Below are 24,134 nucleotides of genomic sequence, written 5' to 3' on the forward strand. Positions count from 1 at the left end.
ACACAGATTTACCCACCTTTTATTTATTATTGATTTATTTTTGCTTAATTAGATCTAACTAATTAAAGACAAGAATAGAATAAAATAGAGTAGAAAAAATAGGCCCTCCAATTGTCATGACACATCATGAGGTCATTGACATTCCTTCCTACACTGAGCCTGGGGACCAGTACCCACATAGTTCCCTTTATCGAGAAAAAACTAGAGCCCCTAGATGTGAACATAATTCCCATGTCTCCCTGGGAACTTCCAAGACAGGCAGACCCATTTCACATAGGGCAACTGGGGCAGTGAGCAGGGCCTGCTTGGCTATAAATGGCTCCACTCTTAGCCCTGGCTCCTTTCTTTGTGTAGCCTCCTCTTTCCTACCAGCAACCCAGCCAGGGCCAACTCCTCCCAGGAACATTCCCTGAGATCTGGTGAAGACTTGGCTCCATCCCTGCAACAGGCGTGGCTTACCCAGATTCCAACTATTTGCCTCCCACCATGGATGACTCCAGTGGATTTATTTGGGTACTTCACTAAACCCAGCCAGTCAGCTTCAATAGCTGCCCTTTAGGAGCCTCTTTGCTGTCACTAATATCATGCCTCACAACTAGGAAAACGCAAAGAGACTTCTCAGACCTTGAAGCGACTGAAAAGCAGCAGACCTCTCCCAGGGCTGGCAGAGCCAGAGGGAGCTTCTGTGTGGCCAGAACACAATGCTGCTCATCAATAAAATGCCCATGTCCTCCCTGAACTCCACCTCCAACAATCCCTCCAGCTTAGCAGTCTGTGAAAAAGTCCATTCCACTGTATGTAGGTCAAATCTCAAATTCTCAAGGCTCCCCACTGGCTTTCAAATGTCAACAATGCACTACTTAGCAAGCATTTTCTGTTTCCCCATTTAAGTGGGAAGTCTGCAGAGGCAGGCCCCCACCTTCCTGTTCCACCTAAGGTCCAGGCCTCCAGTGGGGTCCTGGCATTGTAGCAGCCTGTACATACAAACTCTTTGGACCCATTGCAGCTTTCGCAGAAAAGGCTTTCATTCCCATTCATTTATTTGCTTATCCACAAATTGCAATACTGATTTGTTAGGGAAAACTCACCAGTCATTAATATGAACCTAAAAAAAGCGTTTCAAGGAGGATTTAGACCCAGATAATTTCCAGTTTGAACCTGACACATTATCCAAGAAAAGATTGCAGGAAACCATGAATAATCCAGAATTTTCCTACTAGGGTCTATGTGTAATGAAGATATTCTGCTATTTGCAAAGCAAAAAATCAAAACAAACCAAAACCAAAACAGGAGGCTAGGAAGTAGGTATTCAGGCAGAAAAATCAGGACCTGATTGCCTCTCCCTGTATCTACCTGGAAGTAAAAGGAGACATCGTTTTTGGACTGTAGTTACCATTTGGAAACAAAACAAAACAAAAAATAAAAACAAGGAAGGCAGTCTCCACTGGCTCATATTTTTAATCCCAGCTACTCAGAAAGCTGAGATCTGTGGATCACAGTTTGAAACTAGGCAGAGAAATCCAAGAGACTCATATTTCTAATCAGGAAAATACTGAAATGGAGGTGTTTCTCAAGTGGTAGAGCACCAACCTTGAACAAAAAGAGTTAAGAAGGGTACCCTGGCCCTAATTTCAAGCCCCAGTACCGATTGGCACAAAAAGAAGGAGGAAATATTTAAGCGCACAATTTGAATCCAGACCCCTAGAGCAGGATCTGGACTAGAGAACCCTCAGTGACTTTACCTGTGGATTAAAAAGAATAAAGTTTAAATCAAGATTTGGCTAGCAATGTAGCTCAGTGGCAGAGTGCTTGCCTAGTATGCATGAAGCCCTAGGTTTGATTCCTCAGTACCACATAAACAGAAAAAGCCATAAGTGGCACTATGGGTCAAGTGATAGAGCGCTAGCCTTGAGCACAGAGGGACACAGGGACAGAGCCCTGACCCTGAGGAATGGTCCAAAAAAAAAAAAAAAGAAAAGAAAAGGAAAAAGCAAGATAATCAAGATTAAAGAGAATATCACCTGTGTGTAGTATGTATGTATGTACCAAGCTGCTTGCTGTGGTCTCCCTCAAATCTCCATTCCACCACTCTCTGAGCTACTGAGAATCTGGCCTGGGACTGCCATTCTGTTGGGTTGAAAGCAAGCAATCATTCTTTACAGGCACTAATTCAGGGGCTCTGTGGCACCATCTCTCACACTTAAGCATATACACAAACCTAGGACAGGGAAGTGTAAGGCAGGGACAAGACAGAGTGAATGCTCATCCCCAGAGGGTTCACTTCCACACTCTTGCTAATCCCATTACCTGCCTAATGGACACCTGGATTGCTCTGATTTGCAAACGTGGCTGGAGCAGGCAGCAGGTAAGGTTCTTCCTGGAAGGCACCATACATGGCAAGTGGCCAGAAAACCTGGATGTTATCTCAAGAGTGCTCAGGAGCTTCTTAAATGTGTCCCAAAGCAGAGGAGACTTGTGATATTACCACTTAGACCTTCAGGAGAGACTTCCTGCCAGGGCTATGATTTGACAGAAAAGCAAGACCATTGCAAGCAAATGGCAAAGGCAAAGAAGAGAGGCCTGGGATGTCTGGAGGATTAGAAGATCTACCAGGGGGAAGAGCCCAAAGCTGGGAAGGGGTGGAGACAGTAGCACTCAATGCCCTTCATGCCCAATGTATGGGAAGTTCCCATCTTAAGCATGCAAAATGATAGAAGAGAAGCAGGCGCCCCAGAGAGAAGTCCAGGAGAGCTCAGCCCAGTGCAGAGCTCCTGGAAGCATGGGTATGAGCAGTGCAAACCTCATTTCATTTTGCTTCTAATCCTTTTAAGAGTGATACTCTCAGGAATGTGGCTCAGTGGTAGAGTGCTTGCCTCCTATGCATGAAGCCCTGGGTTCGATTCCTCAGTACCATGTAAGCAGAAAAAGCCAGAAGTGGCACTGTGGCTCAAGTGGTAGAGTGCTAGCCTTGAGCAAAAGAAGCTCAGGGACAGTGCCCAGGCCCTGAGTTCAAGTCTCATGACTGGAAAAAAAAAAGGGATTTTTTTTTAATGAAAAGAATTACCAGAGAAATGAATTTTTATCTGGGCACAAGTGGCTCACATTTTCTTCATTTGTGATCAATAAGAAATGTAGATCTGGCTTCCGACTAAGCAGGCTGAAGCAGCACTTGTTGGGTTACCACGGGTCCTGGGGATGAGGGGAGAGTCAGAGGGAGCCTCTGCCCAGCCCCCACACTCCAGCACTGAGTGTAGTCACCATTTGATGAGCACAACACCTGACTCAGTAGGTGCTGGCTCTTTCCCCAGCTTATAGGTGAGAAAACAGAGGACCAGAGAGCTTAGGGGCCTCATCTGATGATGGCAGGAAGGGTTGTGGCAGAGGTGGTTGGAAATCTTCACCTCCTGATCATTCACATGCTACCCTTACCCCTGACGAAAATGGCCTTTGCCTACTTTGGCACTGTTATGTTTTCTAAAATTCATTAATCAATTGGTCACATATGGGGGAAAGACAACAAGGGTCCAGGTCCTGCTTGAAGGCTCACTGGGTGGGAAGAGATGGCTCTGTTGAAGGAGTGTGACCAGTCTAGTTGGGGCCAGGTTGAGGTTAAGGCTCAGACTTCCAGGTGGGAACAGTCAGTACAGTGAGCCATATGTTCTGAGCTCCTGAGCAAGGATTGGGCTAAAAGTTTGAGAAACATCAGGATGAGGATAAAGATGAAAGGTGATGAGATTCCCTTAGGAGACCAAGAACATTGTAAGAGGAAGCCCAGGATATAGAGAAGGTAGGGAAAGAACATCAAAAGGGAAGGAGGTAGCAAAAGGGTGTCCAGGGCTACACAAAAGAACATCTAACAGGCTGGGAAGGTGGCTCAGTGGTAGAGTGCTTGCCTTGCATGCATGAAGCCAGAAGTGGCACTATGACTCAAGTGGTAGAGCACTAGCCTTGAGCTGAAGAGCTGAGGGACAGCGCCCAGGCCCAGAGTTCAGGCCCCATGACTGATAAAAAAAAAAAAAAAGAACATCTAACAACTGAGGGGACTTAGCCATTGTTAGTAGTGAACACTTAAAAGTCGTGTGTGTGTGTGTGTGTGCGCGCGTGCACGCACGCACACGCACATGCCTGTGTGAGTGAGTGAACACTCATGTGCCAGTCCTGGGGCTTGAACTCAAGAACCTGGGAGCCATCCCTTAGCCTTTTCACCCAAGACTATTGCTCTACCCCTTGAGCCACAATTCTGCTTCTGGCTTTTTGCTGGTTAGTTGGAAATAAGAGTCTCATGGACTTTCCCAGAGTGACAAGGCTCAGCTGCTTGTGGACAGCCAGAAAAACTTAGAACCTGACTCCAAGGCCCTGCCCTTACCAATCCTGCCCTGCAGGCCCCACCTCTACCTCTACCCTGAGGCACCAGAAGACAGCAGAGCACAAAGGTCCTGTGTTTAATGGGGCTTCACTGAAGCCTGTGTAGCTAGGCCACATAGACTGCCCTGACACTTGCCAAATGTACTCACTGCTGGATACTTGGGAGAGATACACAGAGAGAAATACTTGGTCCTAATCTAAAGAAGGAACAGATAGCAAAGGGAGAAAAATCCTCAGGAAAATTAGTCTCCAAGAAACAAAGTTTTCCTTGCCCCTGTCTCCCACAGTTTATCTGTACATTCTCTCCTTTGTCCCTCTGCATTTGTTCATTCCTTGGTAGTCTCCCGACTCTGACCTTCATCAGCCACTTTTCTGCCAAAGACTTTGCTTCTGTGGGTCACTGGAAGCCACTGCTTTCTGGGTATCACTTGTCAACTAGGCTCTGTTGGCTTGGGTCTTTCCCAGGAGGTCTTGGGAAAGATTCCTGAAGGATTCAGTTCCCATCAAAGCCTGGTCTCTAATTGCAGGCTTGTCTGAATCAGAAGAGAACAGAACCCAGAGTTCATTATCCAGCATTGATTCCTCCTAGAATATACATCCTCACACTCTAGTATCTGTTCGTCCTTTATTTAACTTGCTAAGGTTCTCAAACCTAGGTTTACCTGGTAAGGTTAGATGCTTTTGAAAAGGGCAATGGTGACTATTGGGTGGTCCCTTGCCCCTTCTTGTTTCCTGTATATGCACATATGATCCCTATAGCCACACCTCCTGGGGAAATGACATGAGTGACAGTATTTGCCGAGATCTGGACACTGGGACAGGACCAGGCCAGAAAGAAAACCCTTCTGGAAAACATGTGAGAAATACAAGGACAGGCTTGTCATGCCCTTGGACCTCAACTTTATCCCTCTTGCTTTTGCAGTTGTTTAATGTTGAAACAAGTCAAGTTGAAGCTGTATAATAAATGAATTCCAGCTTGAGTCTTGGCAGGATTTGTTTTGCTTAGGGGAAGTTGTTTATGCTAACGGGTCCCCCCCTCTGTATAGTTTGATTTATATTAAACAGAGTCTTGTCTATCATCTGGATGCTGCTGTAAACAAGATAATCTTTGTCTACCAGGAATGAGCCCAATGCCAATAGCTTTAAATAAACACAAGCACCAGTTTTGTATTTTTTGTATTGTCTGAGGTAACTCCTGGCAAGGTTGTTAATGGCGCCCATCAGCTTCTCCCTGGCTAAGGTAGTGTCGGCTTTCAGACAGATCTTGTTTGTAGTGCACTAGCTCAGGAAAATGATTCCATACTTAGTAGATGAGTACAACCAGAGCAATGTTCTTTTGTGTGATTTGGGTATTTTAAACCATGATGTCTAGGTATCATGAGTCTTTTTGTGCTGGGTAGAACAGGGCATGGGTTGGGGTAGGAGGGAAAATCTAAGACATAGGAAGTGAAATCTTGGACTTGAGCTATTGTTTCCAAGGACAGGACTCTAGGTACAACTAGAGTTCAAAGATTCTGTTACAGGTAGAGTCATGACTCCACTCTATGGAAGTCATGGGTGCAGTGATTTGCATTGCAGGCAGAAAATAACTGACATTTTGCGGAAGCTGAGGTGTCTGTTGCAACTGCAAACCAAGTAACTGCAGAACTCTACTGCTCTTTATATAGTGATAAATGATCTCAATGGAGTGAAGCAAAAAGCCTTTTTCTCTGGCTAATCTCCCCTGTAAGGAAAGCAAGACCTAGGTAATAGTACACCAGAGTTACATTTCCATCTCTATTCAGAAATAGACCAGCTGAAATGTCATTTCCTTTCTTTCTCTTTTCTTTCTCTCTTTTTTCTCCTTTCCTTTCCTTTCCTTTCCTTTTCTTTCCTTTCTTTCCTTTCTTTTCCTTTCCTTTCCTTTTCCCCCCTGGTACTGGGGCTTGAACTCAGGGCCTCACACTGTCCCTTAGCTTTTTGGCTCTAGGCTAGCACTTTACCACTTGAGCCATACCTCCACTTGCAGCTTTTTACTGGTTAACTAGAAATAAGTTTCTTGAATTTTTCTGCCATATCTGGCTTCAAAACCTTGATCCTCAGATTTCAGCTTCCTGAGTAGCAAGGATTACAGACATAAGCAATCAGCACCCAACTTCTTTTACTTTTTCCTTTTTTTTTTTTTTTTTGAGACAGGGTCTCACTATGTATCTCAAGATGGCCTTAAACCCTTGACCTTCCCTCCTCCACTTCCCTGGGAGTACAAGTAGGAGTCATTAAGCCTGGCTTAGAAATGTCTCTTGTAGTAGCAACTATTGGGTTAATATTTCCAGCATCAAATGCAAGACATAAGAAATCAATTCCTAATTGCTAATCAAGCTGCTTATGGAATATGTAGATGAGGGATGGTTGGTGAATGGAGGGGGAAGATGGGACATTCCCTGAGAAAGAACTGATAGATAGGAGCAAGGTCTTTGTGGTCCTTGTTTGAGGAGTTGAAAATGCCTCAGGTCTAATTTATAAACCTTCATCTAAGATGAACAAAAAGTAATTTAACAATCAAAGAGGCAAAAGAAAAAATCCAAATTCATAACTACATACTTTATGCTGATTTGGGTTCATATCATGTAAAAGAGGCAAGTTATTAGACTATCAGATATAGCCTGGGCTGCAGGTAGGACAGGCAAGGTAAAGGCTTCAGGCCCTGGAAAAAGATTGCATGGGACAAGCTTGGCTTTGCCTGTCCTTGTTTAAGTGACCTAAGCCAAATTATTTAATCCATGTGTGTCTCAGTTTTCTTGTCAGTATAATAGGAATAATACAGTTACTTGATGACTATTAATTATTAGTAGTAGTTAATGATGGGAAAACAATCAGAAGTATATCACTGGATGATTTTTTAGTGTGCAAGTATCCTGGAGCAAGGGTTAGAGCCATGGCCTGGAAGGTAGCTTAAGTGGTAGAGTGCCAGCCAATCCACCAGAGTGTCAGATACTGAGTTTGAGTTACAGTCTCTGACCAAAAAAAATATTCTGGAGTGTACATACACAAAGCTAGATAGTATAAGGCTGAATGTAGCCTTTGACACTTGGGAACTGGGCATGATGGTATATTTTTAGTCTCAGGAGGCTAAGGAAAGAGATATTGATTTTGAGGCCAGCTTGAGCTACATAACAAGACCCCAGCTTTAAATAGGACTGGGAATATATTTCAGTGGTAGAGTGTTTGCCTACCACATGCAAGGGCCTGAGTTCAATATCCACTACTAAAAAGAGAACAGGAGGAAAGGAAAAGAAAAGAGAGGAGAGGAGAGGAGAGGAGAGGAAAGGAGGAAACATACTATTTTCAGTGAACTTTTATATATAAGTAGAAATATATTTTTAAGTCATGATAAGTATAGAGATACAGTCATTTATGATCATTACCAAGTAATATGTACTTCATATAATTGTGTATTCTTTTACAAGTGGTAGTGAAATAGATTTGCTTACACCAGCATCAGCACAAACATGTGAGTGATGGAATGTCCCATGATATTACAGTGGCTGAGCTTTTGACACAGCACTGCTAGATGACCATTTATGCTTCTGTTACTTCAGGATGGCTGAAGAACAACTCCACACTTTCTAAAAGAGCCCACCTATGACAAGTAGCAAAGTACTCTTGTTTCTAAGGATATTTCTCTCAAATTAATAGTAGAAATAAGTAGAGTCTGCAATGTCAGCAAAAGATGGAGTTTCATATATTAAATACAAAGGAGAAAGATGCCATAGGCATCCTCCATTATATTATTATGGAACCATTGTTGTATATGCAGTCTATGACTGACCAAAATATCATTATGCAGTACATGACTACACATAGGTTACATTTTATTGGGATAATTAAATTCGCTTTAGTGTGGCATAGTATAACCCATTTGTTCTTCCTCAAGGGCAATGTGGCATATGTGGCCTGATAGGCAGATGTTCAAAATGGTTGCTTCAATAGAGTACCTGTAACAGTACAGGTTCAGATACTGAATATGGAACCCACTAGAGCTGTTTAGGTGAGCTGGGCTTAAACAAGGTCACTTGTAGAAGGCTGGACACTGGTGGCTTATGCCTGTAATCCTAGCTACTCAGGAGGCTAGGATCTGAGGATCACAGTTCAAAGCCAGCCCAGGCAGGAAAGTCTGTGAGACTCTTATCTTAGTTAACCACAGAAAACCAGAAGTGGCACTGTGGCTCAAGTGGTAGAGTGTCAGCCTTGAGCTGAAGAGCTCAGGGACAGCACCTAGGCCCAGAGTTCAAGCCCCATGACTAACCAAAAAAAAAAAAAATCCCTTGTAGAATCAGTGGGAGATTTGAAGAAACCAAATCTAGGTAACAACATTTTATCAGTGTTCATTTCTGGGTAATAAGGATAATACTCCTCGCCTGTCTATGCTTCTTTATAGATCTGTCAACATCCATGACTAATTTCATCTATGAAAAAGCAACTCAAAGGTTTTTATAGCCCATCAATTGAAAACTAACACTCCTCCTTCTCCACTTCCTCTCCTTCCTCCCTTCTTTCCTCTCAATCATTTACTGATATTTCAAAAGATCTCTCACTATTAGCTTAATATTTACCTGTAGAACTAGTAAACTATTAGTTATTTTCAAAGTATAACAAACACCCCAGTGTGTGTGTGTGTGTGTGTGTGTGTGTGTGTGTGTGTGTGTGTGTACATGCACATGCACAGGGGTGGAAGTTCTTGGTGTTTGAATTCAGGGCCTGTGAGTGCTGTTCCTGAGCTATTTTGCTCAAGGCTAGCACTTTACCACTGAAGCCACAGCAGCTTCACTTCTGGTTTTTTGATGCTTCTTTGGAGATAAGAGACTCCTGGTTGCTTTGTACCACACTCCCCAGATCTCAGCCTCCTGAGTGGTTAGGATTACAGACATCAGCCTCCAGCACCCAGCCAAATACCCAACTTTTAAACCAAACTTTGATTGTCAGTAGTTGGGTTTTATCCTTAGCTCTTGAGTGAATTTGTCTTTTGTCATCTGGAACTAAAGTGAAGACTTCAAAACCATATTAAATAGTTGCTTCTTGCTCAACTTGTTTCTTTAAAAACAATAACAAAAGTATCCCCATCTCAAGCAAGAAAGGCTGAGATATGTCCTACAGGATGTGTGCAGAAAAATGTTGTTGAGAGTGCCACCAGTCTCGGCCACACTTGTTCATAGTTTCTAAAAAAGTTACCTTTTTTTGGTGCCAGTACTAGGACTTTGGATTCAGGACCTGTGTGCTGTCCCTTAGTTTTTTTTTTTTTTGCTCAAAATTGGAGCTCTACCACTTGAGCCACAGCTTTACTTCTAGCTTTCTTTCAGTGGTTAATTGGAAATAAATGTCTCACACACTTTCCAGGCTGGATTTAAACTGTGATTTTCAGATCTCAGCCTCATAAGTTGTTAGGATTTATAAGGGTAAGCCACCAGCGCCTAAAGCCTTCTAGAATATTAATCAAATTCCTGGGAATGGGCTGTGTTCCTGGGCCTGACACAAATATTTGTTGACTGTTTACAAATAAGGATTTTCACATGATCCTCTGCACTGCCTTGCAAGAGCAAAATCCTCATCTCGGTTGTAAGCGGGCATTGGTGGTTCACATCTGTATGAGCTCCCAAATTCATTTACTTATAGCTAAACCAGCTTGCCAGGCACTGATGGCTCATGCATGTAATTCTAGCTACTCAGGAGACTGATATCTGAAGATTGCCGTTCAAAGCCAGCCTGGGCAGGAAAGACCGTGAAACTCTTATCTCCAATAAAGCACAAAAAACCGGAAATGGTGCTGTGGCTCAACTGGTAGAGTGCTAGCCTTGAGCTGAAGAGCTGAGAGACAGTGCTCAGGCCCAGAGTTCAAGCCCCATGACTGACAAAAAAAAAAAATCTTATGTCAAAAAATATGAGAAGAAAGAAGGTAGCTGGCCACTGGTGGCTCACACCTGTAATCATAACTACTCAGAAGGCTGAGATCTGAAGATCATGGTTCAAACCCCGCCTATGCAGAAAAGTTTGTGAAACTCTTATCTCCAATTAACCAAAAAAAAAAAAAAAATCCGGAGGTGGAGGTGTGGCTCAAGTGGTAGAACATCAGCCTTAAGCAAAAAAGTAAGGCTCTGAGTTCAAGCTCCAGTATCAGCACAAAAGAAGGAAGAAGAGGAGGGGGAGGAGGACCCTAGTCTCCTGCAGGAATTCTCCTGGCAGTACCTTAGGGTGAAGACAGGGAGCAACCTTAGAAAGTGTCTCTGGTCCCTACTCCAGGGGGGTTAGGCAAAGGGAAAACAAGGACCATGAAATGTCATGCAAGCCTCCAGATTATTAATGAGCTTTCTGTCCCTAGGACAGGTACCTTAGGTGAATCAGCTTAAATGGAACAAAGGTTATTTTGACTCCATGGTATTTTAGTATCTGATGACTTGGCCTTGCTGCTTTAAGGTAGCACAAAACATTGTGGTAGAGGAATTCTGTTACCTCATGGCAGCTGAGGAAGCTAAAGCAAAGAGAGGAAGAGAAGGAGACAGGGATCTCCTAATACCTTCTTCAAGGGCATGCTCCCAATGACCCAATTTCCTTCTGCTAGGCCCTACCACCTCCCAAAGTTTCTGCCACTTCTCAATAAATAGTAACACAGTCTATGGTACCAAGACCTTAGTGCATGAAGCTTTGAAGCCATGCTGATGCCTTCCTGGGCTTCAGCAGTGGAAAATACTATTCCCCTGGATATGCTAGATTAGATTTGGGATGCCCCCTCTAAGGCCTATGTATTCAAAGCTTTATTGTTGATGTGGTGTTATTGGGAAGAAGGACAGCCTTATGAGGTATGGGATTAGGTTCTTGGCAGTATGCCCTTGAAGGGGATAAGGAAATTCTCTTCTCCTTCATCTTCTCCTTTGCTCTCTGGGTTATGGTGTAAATGGTTTTGTTCTGTCACACACTCTAGCCATTGATGAGCTACCTCACCACAAGCCCAGCACAACTGGGCCAATGAATCGTGAAATACAACCTCCAAAATTGTGACTCCAAATAAACCTTTATAAGTTGACTTTCTCAAGTATTTGTAACAGTGATGAAAAGCTGACTCACACAGAAAAAATGTGTGAGTCAGCTCCTTTAATAAGAAGCTGCCATGCAGCATCTGAACAGGCCCCAAGGGCTGCTGGGGAGGTAGAGAAGGGGGTGGGGGAATGAGGCTGTACTCCAAGTCCTACTGCCCCAAGTCTACCTTTTACCCCAACCCCTCAATTCATTGTACCTCAGAGGCACCATAAATATTTCTTTAATTTAACTACTCTCCTTGTATATATTGGAGCTTACATTGAGAAGGTTCAAAAGGAAAAAGAAAAAGAAAAAAAAAGAAAATCCAACATCTTCCTTATGTCCCACAGGGCCCCAGTTAGATTCAGTTTGCTCTATTTGAAGTACATAGTCAAGGATGGGTATGGGCAAAAAGACAGTAAATAACTGTGCCCCATTGCCTCCTAAAAGCAGCACACTTCACACATCACATTTTGGGGCAAGCTCCATATTTCCTGTGTGTAACTATAATTTGACTCACTTGATACAAGCAACAGGAATGCTCCCTAATGGTGCTGGGAAGAGGGGGTACGGGCTCACACAAGCCTTATTCTTAGAAAGAAAATGAATGCATTTTCCTGCCTTCTGCTACATGGTGATTTCAGCAATTCCATTTGGCTCCAGCTTCTCAAATTCTGTGTGTGAGATGGCCCAAGTTTTTTGGTGTTTTGTTTTTTTTGGGGGGTTGAGAGGGGGTGGTAAGCTCTCTTTAGTATGGAAGGCACACACTGTAGTAATCCATTTTTTTTCCTTCAGCTCTTTACAAAGGACTCCTTAAGCCCTGGAAACCCCCCTCTGACTCTGATTATGGGTTTTCTGGTGCCAGTCATAGCCGTTTGTCAGTGAGGGTGAGGGGAGGGAGAGAGAGGAGGGAGAGAGAGGGAGAGGGAGGGAGGAGGAAAGAGGGCAGGAGCAACCAGTTCAGAACCAGCTCTGTGTGTGGTCCCAGGCTAGTCCTCCTTTCATGAAATCCATGCTTCATTCCTGGCTCCGGTTAAACTTGAGTCACTGAATGAGTCCCTTATCCACTTTCCAAAACACTGAAGAGGTTTGAAAGGGCTCTGTGGGCAGACTGTTACTATCAGCAAAAGCAAACAAGCCAATGTATTTAGCTAAGCATTTTTTTTTAATATTTAAACATCTTAACCTTCAGCTATTCATGAACAGTTGTGGCCAACCAGGGAAGCAGGCGGGAGGGGCTGTGGAGCTGCAAATGTTCCTTCAGGTGGGTCTGCTGTCCCATGGAGAGGCCAGTCTGGGGTGGCCAGGTTTCTTACTGGCTCCAGAGCTGGAAATGAGGGCCAGTGTGCCTCTAAGACTGGGGGACTGGGGACTTGAGGGGGAGGATAGACAGTGTGGGTGGCAGCTGGCTGTAGAAATCACTCATAGCCTCCCAATAATCAGATGTGGTTTAAAGCCTAACTTTAGTGTTTCCCACTCTTAAAAAAAATTAAAAATTAAAGTCTAGGCAAGCTCCTCTGTTGAAAAGAAAGCTCTCCAGTGGCAGAATTACCGGGCTAAGCCAGGGAAGCTGTGGGTGTCCAAAGCCAGGTGCAGGTACACAAATATGTTCCCTGTGGACCAGGCCTGGACTCCCCACTTCGGGAGCCGAGGCCTGTAAAAGTGGCCTGGCCCGGGCTTGTGACAGACCACAGCGCCTCCGTGGCGCGGGGACCCCTCCCTGCCTGGACAGGATGGCACCAGACTCCCGCCCACCAGACTTCATTCCACCAGCTGGAAGTGGCTTTCTGGTTTATGGAGCAAGACGGACCTGTAAAGTCAGTAATTCTCACTGGCCAGAAGAAAGTCAGCACTCCGCCCCCCTCCCACCCCCACTCAAGCCAAAGGGAGGCTTCTGGAACCCCGCAGGCCCCCCTGAGCCAGCCCGGATCTCAGCCAGGCCTCCCTGCCCGAGGGTCTGAATGGGCTCCCTGTCTGCCAGAGCAAATAAGACCCTGGGCGGGGCGCTTGGGCACAGCCTGGCTGCAGAGCAGGCCGGAGGTTACACAGGACGCTAGGGAGGACAGGGGACTTTTTCTCTCTGGAGGTTCCACTAGGGAAAGCCTGCCAAAGTCCTTGCCAAGAAGTTCAGTCTGCTCCAATACTACGGATGCATCAATAAATGGCTCCATTCAAAGAACACAAGGCCCAAAGGGCTTTTCTAAAGCAACTGCCCGCCCATGCCCTGGCCAGAGCCACCTCCTGCCACTCCTCGCTGCTACTTTGGTCCTCTTGTCTAGGTCAGATTCACCCAGCTGTTCTGCTGAGCTTCTAAGTGTTCTGGATTTCAGAAAATGCAGTTTCTCAGAAAGAGATTCTGCTTTTCTACCTGTGAAAGGTAAATGATAATATCTGGTGGGGGCTTAGTAAGAGGTTGACTTGGGGAGTGCCCGGCCTGGGTAAGTCCTCACTATGTGCCTCCTATTGTGAGTCAAACCGCCTGGCAGTGTGCAAAGTTCTCATAGCTTTGCCAACAGCTCTAAGGAAGGAAGCCTGCGGTTGCCTCCATCCCAAAGGCAGGTGTGTGGTAGGGACCAGGGAGAGGCATCTAATATTTTTCAGCTGCATGCATCTCCCCTTCCCACTTCACCAGCTAGCCCCTGGGGGTTCAGTTCTTCAGCATCTACCAGGGATTGTTTTCACCAAAATTGGAGGGTGCAAGATCCACCACCTCTTCTTGTGTACCTAATACAAGACAAATGCAATGAAATGGGTCTTACACTGTACTACTTAAGGGGATCATGACATGAAACCATGGCCACACATATTCAATACAAAGATTTTTTTTTTCCTAAATATTTTCCATTCGCAGTTGGTTGAACCCACTGATGGAATGCTGGCATATGAGGGCAGTCTGTTCCAGTGAACTGCTTCTCATTTCCCTCTTGAGTCCTGTCCACAGGCTCTTGACAGTCCCTCCCCTCAAAGGCCCCAAGACACCTACTTTAACCTTTAACCCGAGCTTAGAAGAGCCTGTCTATGCTGTGGCCATCCATTGGCAGGCAATAGATGGAGGGGACCAAGTTGATCTTTATCCTTTTCTGTCTAAACAGTCATCTCATAGATGAAAACAGTGGGTCTGGTGACTGCCTTGCTGTACATTCTGTCCCTGCAGGCCTTTCAGCAGGCTAGGAGAAGGAGGCTTCTTGGATCTGTGGCCCAAGTGGACACCACAGGATTCCTTAAATAACTATATCCCCCAAACCACCCCAGTTTGGAAGCTTACATGATAAGGAGACAAATAAGTGTTTTTCACAGTGTTCTTCAATAAATACTTATTGACCTTAGTTCATTCTGAAAGCCAGAAAATGTTGGAAAAGTGATGCTGAAAAGAAGGCAAAGGGAGCAAAAAGGAGTTTCAAACATGGACGTATTAGAGAACTAGCCACCGTGAGTGGCATTAGGACTTACCCAGTACTAGCCTGGGTCAGGGCTCAGACTGAGGACACTGCCCTCGTGGTGTGAAGGAAAGGCTGAGGCAGATGTAGAGCAGGGAATGTTGTCTCATGTCCCTTACACTATTTGTTTCTTGTTCTGTAGAGTCTGGTCTGGAGTCCACATCTTCAGACTTAGGAGTCTCCATGGAGGCCCCTGCCTGGCAATATCCCCATTCAGGGCCAAGTACCTTTCCCGTGTGTGTGTGTGTGTGTGTGTGTGTGTGTGTGTGTGTGTGTGTGTGTGTGTGTGTGTGTGTATGTGGGCGTGTGCACGCGCGTGCACGCTATGACACTCAGGGCCTTGTGCATGCTAGGCAAGTACTGTTCCAACTTGAGCTCCATCTCAAGCCCTCAAAGTTCCTTTCTTTGTACCTCATTAGTCTTTGGATTCTGGCCTTGTTTTGCTCAACAGGCTGGAGCTGCCTTACTAGCTGAGACATCACCCAGAGTGATTAAGCCATTGGCTGAAAGACTTTGTGATTGGAACTGACACCCTAGGCCAACTTCTGCTGGTGACCATCAGGTCCCAAATTCCTGAGAGGACTCTTCTGCCACTGAAGCTAGCATGTAATTCAGCCTCCGTTTGAAAAACAGAACAGAACAAAACAAAACAAAAACCTGAAACTACATAATGACCAGGCTATAGGTGGAATGCTATTGGCGGAACATTCTGGAGGTATTTGGATCATGAAGGTGGGGCCATCATCATAGGATATGTGCCCTCAGAAGTAAACCCTAGAGAGATGCGTTGTGTTCTCCACCATGTGAGGGCCCAGTAAGACCTCGTCAGTCTTTGAACCAAGAAATAGGTTCTCACCAGATACTGAATCTGCCAGCACCTTGAATTTTGACTTTTCAGACCCCAGAATTGTGAGTTTTTTTGTTATTTGTTACAGTAGGCTAATTGAAACAGACCACTAGTAGAAAACTGATGGAATTCATTAACATAGTGGACTACATACAATCTTCCATTATAAAGAATGAACTAGAATGATCATAAACTAATTTGAAATAATGTATAAAAGATAACAAAATTTGCAAAGATCTGAGTTGTAGGTATAGAAAAATTCTTTTTCTTGTGAATATGAAATACATAATCTTTGCTAATTCAAGGGTGGACTGTTTCTCCAAGTGTATAGTCATTTAAACTTCCTTTGGGGGAAGAAACACCCAAGACTTTATCGAATATTTCTTTGTACTGCTTGATTATTTTTTAAAAACAAGCAATGGTCTTTTTCATTGAAATGAAGGTTAAATAGAAATGACATAATAGAAATGTACAGAGAATGTTGTTTAAAGAAGTTGAGCCAGGTGCCTGTCTGTAATCTTAGCTACTCAGGAGGTTGAGATCTGAGGATTGCAGTTCAAATGTGCGGGCATTGGAAAGCACACACACACACACAAAACACACACACACACACACACACACACACACACACACACACACACACACACACACACACACACACACACACACAGAGTTGACCAGTAGGAATGAATCAGAACCTCCTGCCTGAGTTCAGCATGTTTGTGACACTAGAGACAGTTTTAGCTCAAGCTGTTTCCGATTAATATCACAGCCCTCTAGATGAATGGAATGTAAACCACATACCAATTATGAGAATCCCAAAAAGGAAACTCCCTTTTCCGTCTGTCTATCCACCCAGTTATGCGCCCACCCACTCACAGGACTGTTGTGTCTCTCAAGAAGAGGCAGAGACAGAGAAAGGGATCCTGCTGCTAATAATAAAATTTGCCTGTGACCAAATCCACTCTGCATTTCTTCTTTTATTCCCTGGTGCAGCTCAGCCCTCCATAGAGGGAGAGTTAGATGCAGCTAAGCTACTGGCTCACATTTTGCAAAACTGTGGTTGGCCATGGAAAGAATCCTTTTCCCTGGCACTGGAATGGAGCATGCGTAATGAGGCCCTCTTCAGGGTCTCTAGCAGGTGGAACCACCATGGCAGACCCCATCTCTTGGAAAGATGCAGCACGAAGTGTGGTTTTCTGTGTTCCACATTCTCTACAATCTCTCCCCGCTTCCCTGCCTCTGCTTTGAAAGAAAGGATGAATGGTCAACCCATATTTCCTGATCACTTTCTGTATCCAACCTCTGTGGTGAATGTGAATGAGACCTTGACCCTTTCCTCCCGGGGTTTCTGGTCATCACGGCGCCCCCTATTGGCCATTGGAAGAGATTCCACAGGTTTCATTTTTTTGTTGAGTGTTTTGTTTTTGTTATTTGTTATTGTTTTTAACAAAGCTTGGGCCAGCCACTGCTGTCTGATGGTGACTACTGAGGATCCCTAAACTGTTATTTCCTTTCCTGGGTTTTGACTAGTTGGAAGCTAATTTCGAGCATGGCAGTTTTCTCTCTGGGTCTTTTTCCTCATCCTTGCATGATGGGTAACTTTTTTGGTTGGAAGTGAAGGAAAATGCTCAGAGGCCTTTGCCCAGTTCTGGAAAACAGTGAATCTGAAATACGTTTATTCAGAAAAAGGGTTGATAACAGTTTGTCAGACCATAGGAGGAAAAAAGAGTGGAAATTTGTTCAGAGCAGTGAAATGACACTTCAGAAGCAGGGAGTTGTATCCTCAGGTCTGCAAGGCTGTAAATATTTCTCTCCAGCTGCTTCCTGGCATGGTTCTCTGATGCTCTGCTGGCCCCTACAGGGATGTGTTATAATAAATGCCAACCAAGTAGCATTCAGACCTGTGCTGTGCTCCTGGGCTTCCCATATATCAGTCAAGGTAAATTTCTAGTTGCTTTTCTATGATGCTGAGCAAAAAGAGTAAGAAATGATCCATATAGAGAATGACAGAGGTAATGACCAAGTGGAGAATGTTCAGAGTTATGCTCCCAAGTTAGATGCTCTCTGCTTTTGTGAAAACCTGTTATTAAATGCTAGACTTAAGTAAACACATAGCTGAGCTGGGAAAATCAGAGGTTCCTCCTGGGAAGGAGTTGAGGAAACAAGGTCAGCCAAAACTTCTCATCAGGAAAGGTGGTATATCCTGAAGGGCCCAAGTCTGTCAATACTCCAAAAGTACTAGCCAATATTTATGAAGGACAAGCTAACATTTATGCAGAGGTGACAAGACAGCTCTGGTAGGTACTGCTTGAATCATGTCACAGTTCACTCTTCAACCTCTCCTCAGCCCTGCACTGTAGATATGTATGATTTTTATTCTAATTCACATTTTGTAGATGACAGAACTGAGATACGAAGTTTCGGTTCATTGATTTAGTAACTCATTTGTGGTTACACGGAGAGTATACATATAGTTCTCTATGGTCACCTAACATATTACCACAAATTTAGCAGCTTAAGCAAAACATACCTACTATCACTGAGAATCTGGGGGGGAATTAGGCACTGCTTAGCTGAATGATCTAGCTCAGGGTATCACATAGGATGCGTTTCTGGTGTCAGACAGGGCTAAGGTTTCATTCGGAGGCTCAACAGAAGGATTGATGTTCAAGTTCCATTGACAGGCTGTTTCTTGAGTACCGTTGGAATGACAGCCTCAGATAGCTGCTAACTGTTGGCCAGAGGCCACCTCATTTCTTTCTGTGGCTTTTCTTTAGGGTCACTCAAGTAGCTTACGTCCATAGGGAAGGCACTTGCTAATAGGGAGGTCACCATGTGAGACACCATCACCAGGACCCTGACATCACATCATTATTTCCATATCTATTGGTTAGAAGCGGTCACAAGCTCTGTGAACACTCATGGGGAAAGATTTATACAGGAAAATAATAGGGATCATGATCATCACAGGGCTTCTCTAAATCTTTCTGCCATAGTACTCAACATGTACAGTGTGGCACCAATGCCCCCATGCCTCTTATTAACATTTTGTATTAGTTTTCTCTTGCTGTGAGACAATACCTAAGATAAACAAAAGAGAGAAGGTTTAGTTTGGCTTACAATTTCAAAAGTTTTAGTTCACAGTCACTTGGCCACATTGCTTTGGCCTCAGGCAGAGGAGACTGTTCACCTCACAGCAACCAGCAAGCAAAGGGAGAAAGGGACTAAATTCCCTTCAAGAGAAAGACACACACCCAATGACTTAATTTCATTCCACTAAGATCCATCTCCTACAGGTCTCACCATTGTCCAATAATTCTACAGACTAGCAACCAAGCCTTAGCACAAGAGTCTTTAGGTACACTTAAGATCGAATAATAACACTCTCCTGTTATAGAGTCATTAGCACCCAATTCTCCCATGCCTGACTGAGTACCTAGTCTCTTTTCTTATGCTCTTGTTCCTAACTGTAAAAACTCCTGTGAGAAGTAGCCCATATGAGAAGTGGCTTCCAGCTACCACAGTATTGATATATCAAGGAAGGCACAACCTACTACCAAATGATTCTTAAACTTGTTCAACCCCTGTCAGGGCCCAGCAGGAAATAGAGACACAATTGGAAGAGGAGTTCTTTACAAAGCAAGTATTGTATTTACAAAGTGTGGACAAGTGCAGGAGACCATGCAGGAATTCTAGTGATCATCAACCCCAAACCCAATGGAAAAAGGGAGGGAGAGACAATCAAAACCTGGTAGTAGAGAGACTTGAGGAAGTCTCCTGCAAAGGTGATGAGCCCTTCCATGCCCTCCTCTCTTCCTCCAGTCTCCAGCTGGGAGCTTACCACTGGGTAAAGAAACCATAAGCTACGGAGCTGTTGCACACAGCCCACACAGACAGGCCTGTGGACTTCCCATTAATGAAGTGGGGAATGGGAGAGTGGGTCTTAGGACAGCGCACACAGGACACACAGGGGATTCCATGCATGAGGACAATACTTTAAAAAACCTGTTAAGGGAACTTGAAAATAAAAATTAAGAACAGGAAAAATTGAATACCAATACAAAAGGAAAATTCAAGCTTAGGTGGCAATGTTTGATTTAATCCACACAATATTTAGTTTTTTCCAAACATTTAGAAGCATATCTATGGCTTATTTGAGGTGAATCTATTACTTGTACAATTCTGAAGCTCTCATGGTGTCTTCTGTAAATCCAAAGCCCAGAACTTGGTTTATAATAACAATAGTCACTATTATTATAACAATTATGTAGACATTTTTTATCTTTTTTTATTATTATTATTGTTATTGTTATTATCCGTTGTGGGGCTTGAACTCTGGCCTGGGCACTATCTCTGAGCTCTTCAGCTCAAGGCAAGCACTCTACTACTTGAGCCACAGCAACACTTCCAGTTTTCTGGTGGTTAATTGGAGCTAAGAGTTCCATGGACTTTCCTGCCCAGCTTTGAACTGCAATCAACAGATCGCCACCTCCTGAGTAGCTAGGATTACAGGCATGAGCCACTGGTGCCTGACTAGAAATTTTATTTTATCTTACAGATCACTTTTCATGTATTCTCTTGCTTATTATGTTTCAATGTCAATTTCATTGGAGCTAAAGGGAGACATCAGACTTAATGGTAGCCTGATTTGTTGCACCCCCACCCTCATGCCTATTTTGTTGAGTAAAGTAGAAGAAGCCTAGACAACATCCACTAAGGAGCCCTGATGGACTATACTTGGGAGAAGCAAAAATTCATTGTTCCTTTTATAATGATTTTTAATATGCTATCTCCCAGAATGATTATGCATCAGCCACTCACTAAAAAACCATGTTGTGAAGGACCTGTGTTAATCTAGGATAATATTCATCCTATATAGCTAAAAAGAAAAAAGAGCTTATTAGTGACACTCCATAAAAAGTAGATATGAAAATGAGATTCTATGTGATTATCATTTTCATCTTGCTTATTTGCTGTCAATATGTACTTATCATATAATAAATTATGAGAGAATGAAAGAAAATCTCTGCTTACAATACCTTGACAGTAGGCACAGCTGTAGGTACCCTGGTCATGCTGTATTTTCTGCATCCTATACAAAGGGGATCCTTCAACTCTACCCTTGTATCCCAAAGTCCATCCCTTGACTCTCTTGTTATTAGAAACATGCACTATGAAAGGAAAGAAAGAGGAGACCGGCCCCAGAGTATCAGCAGAGAAGAATGGAGGGACCAAGATGAGCCCCCTGGATCTGTGTGCCATGTTCTTTTCTGTCTTTCCCAAGCCCTCATTTTACCTAAAAGGAAGGGTAGTGATATTGTGCTGTTATTCCCTCTGGAATTTTGATCTTACAGCTTAAATTTGGCACAGGTGTTTGCCTTCTTTATGTTCTACTTCCTATTTACAAAATGATAATGCTATTTTCTAGTCTAGGAAGCCAAGAAGCCCTGTGAGGTGTCTCTGGATTTTCTTCCCACACTCCTATCTCGTCCAGCTGGGCTCCAGATGAGCAAGATCAACCAACACTCTCCTGTGATCCTCACAGTAAAGACATTCCAGATCATATGGGGTTTTCCTGCTCCCCAGCATAGCACCGGAAATGATCTCATGAGGAAAGCAATCCAAGCTCTCAGCACATCCCTCTTCTAGGTAAAAACCAAGCTTTTGGGAAATCTCCTTTCCTTAGTATTTCCTCCCTTGAAGTCAACAACCTTTGCCCTTTCTCTGCTGCTTTTCTAGTTTCAGAGTCCATTACTGAACATGTCTGTAAATTTTCCCTTTTTGGAAAATTTTCCATTTGAGAAAGGCTTTTAAAGCGATGGTACTCCTGATGACAAATGAATTCATTTCTCAGCATCTTTATTTCCTTCCAAAGGATGGAGGGCTGGAGAAAATTTGACAGTTAAAGGCTCATAGGTTGAGGATTTGGGCCCATATCTCGTTTCCTCCAGCTATTGTGGAATATATTTCTGGAACAGCTTGTCTATACCTCTTTAGTCTGTGTTACAAATTGGGTTCGACTTTATATTGCTCAAACCATCGCTGAAAACATAAAACATGCTCAACTAATTGGTGAGGATGAGGCTATACAGAGGGATCCTCCCCACCCCCACCACACACAGTTATACTCTCCTCTAGGCAATGATTCTGATCCCTGTCTTCTAGAACTTGATATTACCTTAATTATCATGTGCCAGTGAGTTTGGCTGGATAGAAACATTCCTGAGATGTAAAATGCCAAGAAAGACCATAGACAGGCAGGAAAGGAGGAGAAACAAAGAATATGACAAGAGAAAAAGGCAGATACTAATAAGACATCACACTAGAGGGAAAACAGCAGACTTGGACTCAAGCATGATGTGGACAGTTCATATCTTGGAAGAATGAGTCGCATGAATCTACAGAGACAATTCTCTAAAGATGCCAATGACCAATAGCATATGAGAAGATTCTCCACATCAGGAAAATGAGCATCAAAATCACTTCACACTCACTAGGATTTGTTAAAATCAAGAAATTAGACAGTAGCAAATGTTGACAAGGGGGTAGGATAATTAGAACTTTCTGGCACTCCTTGTGGAAATGCAAAAGGGTCTGGTCACTTTGCAAGAGACATCCAGAGTCTCATGGCAAGATGGCCACTTTCCACAAGAGGTAGAGGCCCAGGGTGTGGGTGTGGAGGGGATTGATGTCACCATGTGCCATGGCTCAGCAGCTTAGAGAAACGCCTTTTTATCAGAGATCAGAGGGCAGTAACACCTTAAGATCTTATAACCACAAATGGCTGAAAAGCTCAGGGACAGAGCCTATGCCCAGAGTTCAAGCCCCACAGCTGACAGAAAGAAAAAAAGAAAAAGTAGAAAAAGGAAAGCACAATTCTGGGTATGTCATTGAAAGGTTTCCAAACATGATTCATTAAGGACGATAGCTAGCCTTCTACTAGATATTATTTTATTAAAAGGAAGAAAAAGCATGAGCATTCTCTCTGAGCCTCTGTGTGTGTCTCTCGCTCTGTCTCTCTTCTCTTCCTCCCTCCTTCCCAGCTGCCACAATGTGAGCTGCTCTGTTACACCATGGCCTTGTGACCTGTCCACCAATATGCTAAAACCTCAGAAACAATGAACCAAAATAATTCTTTCCTGCCTTAACTTGTTTTGCTCAGACACAGAAAATGAGACTGTTGCTGTGACTGGTAATATGGTTCAGGAGCCTTTGAAACTGGTTCGTGGGAGAAATCTGGCAAAGTTTGGAGACAAGGGCTATAGAAACCTACAATGATGTAAGCAGAGCTTAATGGGTGATTCTAGTAGGAGCTCACAAGACCAGAATGTTGATATGAATGTGAACAGTAAGGACTTCTAGCTCAACAGCTGCAGTTGCAACTCTGTAGCAGGCAATGCCTACTTAGTATTGCAACTCAGCAGCAGACACTGCCTGCCAGTGTTGCAGCTCCATTGACAGTGCTGCTGTAGCCTCTTCAGGTTCTTAGGAGTTTCATTAATGAAGTCCATGACAATGAAGGAGTATGCAGAAATATCTAGCTTGAAGGCGACTGACATCACCACTCTGTTCCATCTATGTCTCTGTCTGTGTCAGTTGCTCTGAGTCTAGGGGTTCTTCTTTTTGGTCCATCATGGGGCTTGAACTCAGGGCCTGAGCATTGTCCCTGAGCTATTTCACTCAAGGCTAGCACTGTACCACTGAGCCACAGCACTACTTCTGCTTTTCTGGTGGTTATTTGGAGAAAAGAGTCTCATGGACTTTCTAGCCTGGGCCAGCTTTGAATTGCAGTCCTCAAATTTCAGCCTCCTTATTAACTAAAATATACAATCATGAACCACCAGCCCCTGGCTAGGGGTTCTTATTATACCCTGTACTATGCTTTGATTGGTTACCTCTATTATAATGTTTCAGAAGGTGATACTTTATTGGTAAGGCCCACAGCATTTTGATTTGTTGTTCGTTTCTAATCAGGTCCCTTCTGTAAACCCTCTCCTCAGGGTCACGGGAAGTTTATTGAAACTAGAAGAGTCTAGAGAGGGACAGAGACAAGTTGTTCTGAAACAATGTCTATTTTGCAATTGGTTTGGGCTTGCTAGGCCAAGATGCTGGCCTGCGGGCTTGAGTCTTAACTCTCAGTGTTCTGAGAAGAATCAGAGGTGAAATATTGTAGTTTAATGAAACATGTTTGGATGTCAAATTGACAAGGTGTGGACTTGTGATGGTTAATGTCAATTGTCAACTTGGTTGGCTTGAGAAGCACCTAAGAGACTAGAAAAACATACCTCTGTGTGTGTCAGTGGGTGAATGTCCAGAGAAGATTAATGCAGAGGGGAAGGTCTGTCCTAAGTGTGGACAGTGCTATCCCAATGGCCAAGACCTAGATGGACTAGAGAAAAAGGAAAATACTATCAGGTCTTAAGTCCTGGAACCTG

The 24,134-nt window shown here is 43.8% G+C and overlaps 1 protein-coding gene across 2 annotated transcripts in view; it reads left to right on the forward strand.

The window, feature by feature from the left end:
* Ercc6l2 (ERCC excision repair 6 like 2) overlaps window positions 1-24,134 on the forward strand; it is a 213,046-nt gene that overhangs the window by 102,128 nt on the left and 86,784 nt on the right. Inside the window, exon 20 of one of the 2 annotated variants that reach the window (XR_011374292.1) lies at window positions 21,128-21,151. The exons of the other annotated variant lie outside the window; for it this stretch is intronic. The gene's annotated coding sequence lies outside the window, so the exon portion shown is untranslated. Of the gene's footprint in view, window positions 1-21,127; window positions 21,152-24,134 lie in introns of those variants that run through there. 2 annotated transcript variants of the gene reach the window in all.

Source organism: Dipodomys merriami, unplaced genomic scaffold, assembly GCF_024711535.1.
Source record: "Dipodomys merriami isolate MVZ:Mamm:240054 unplaced genomic scaffold, mDipMer1.0.p SCAF_22, whole genome shotgun sequence".
NCBI classification, from domain to species: domain Eukaryota; kingdom Metazoa; phylum Chordata; class Mammalia; order Rodentia; family Heteromyidae; genus Dipodomys; species Dipodomys merriami.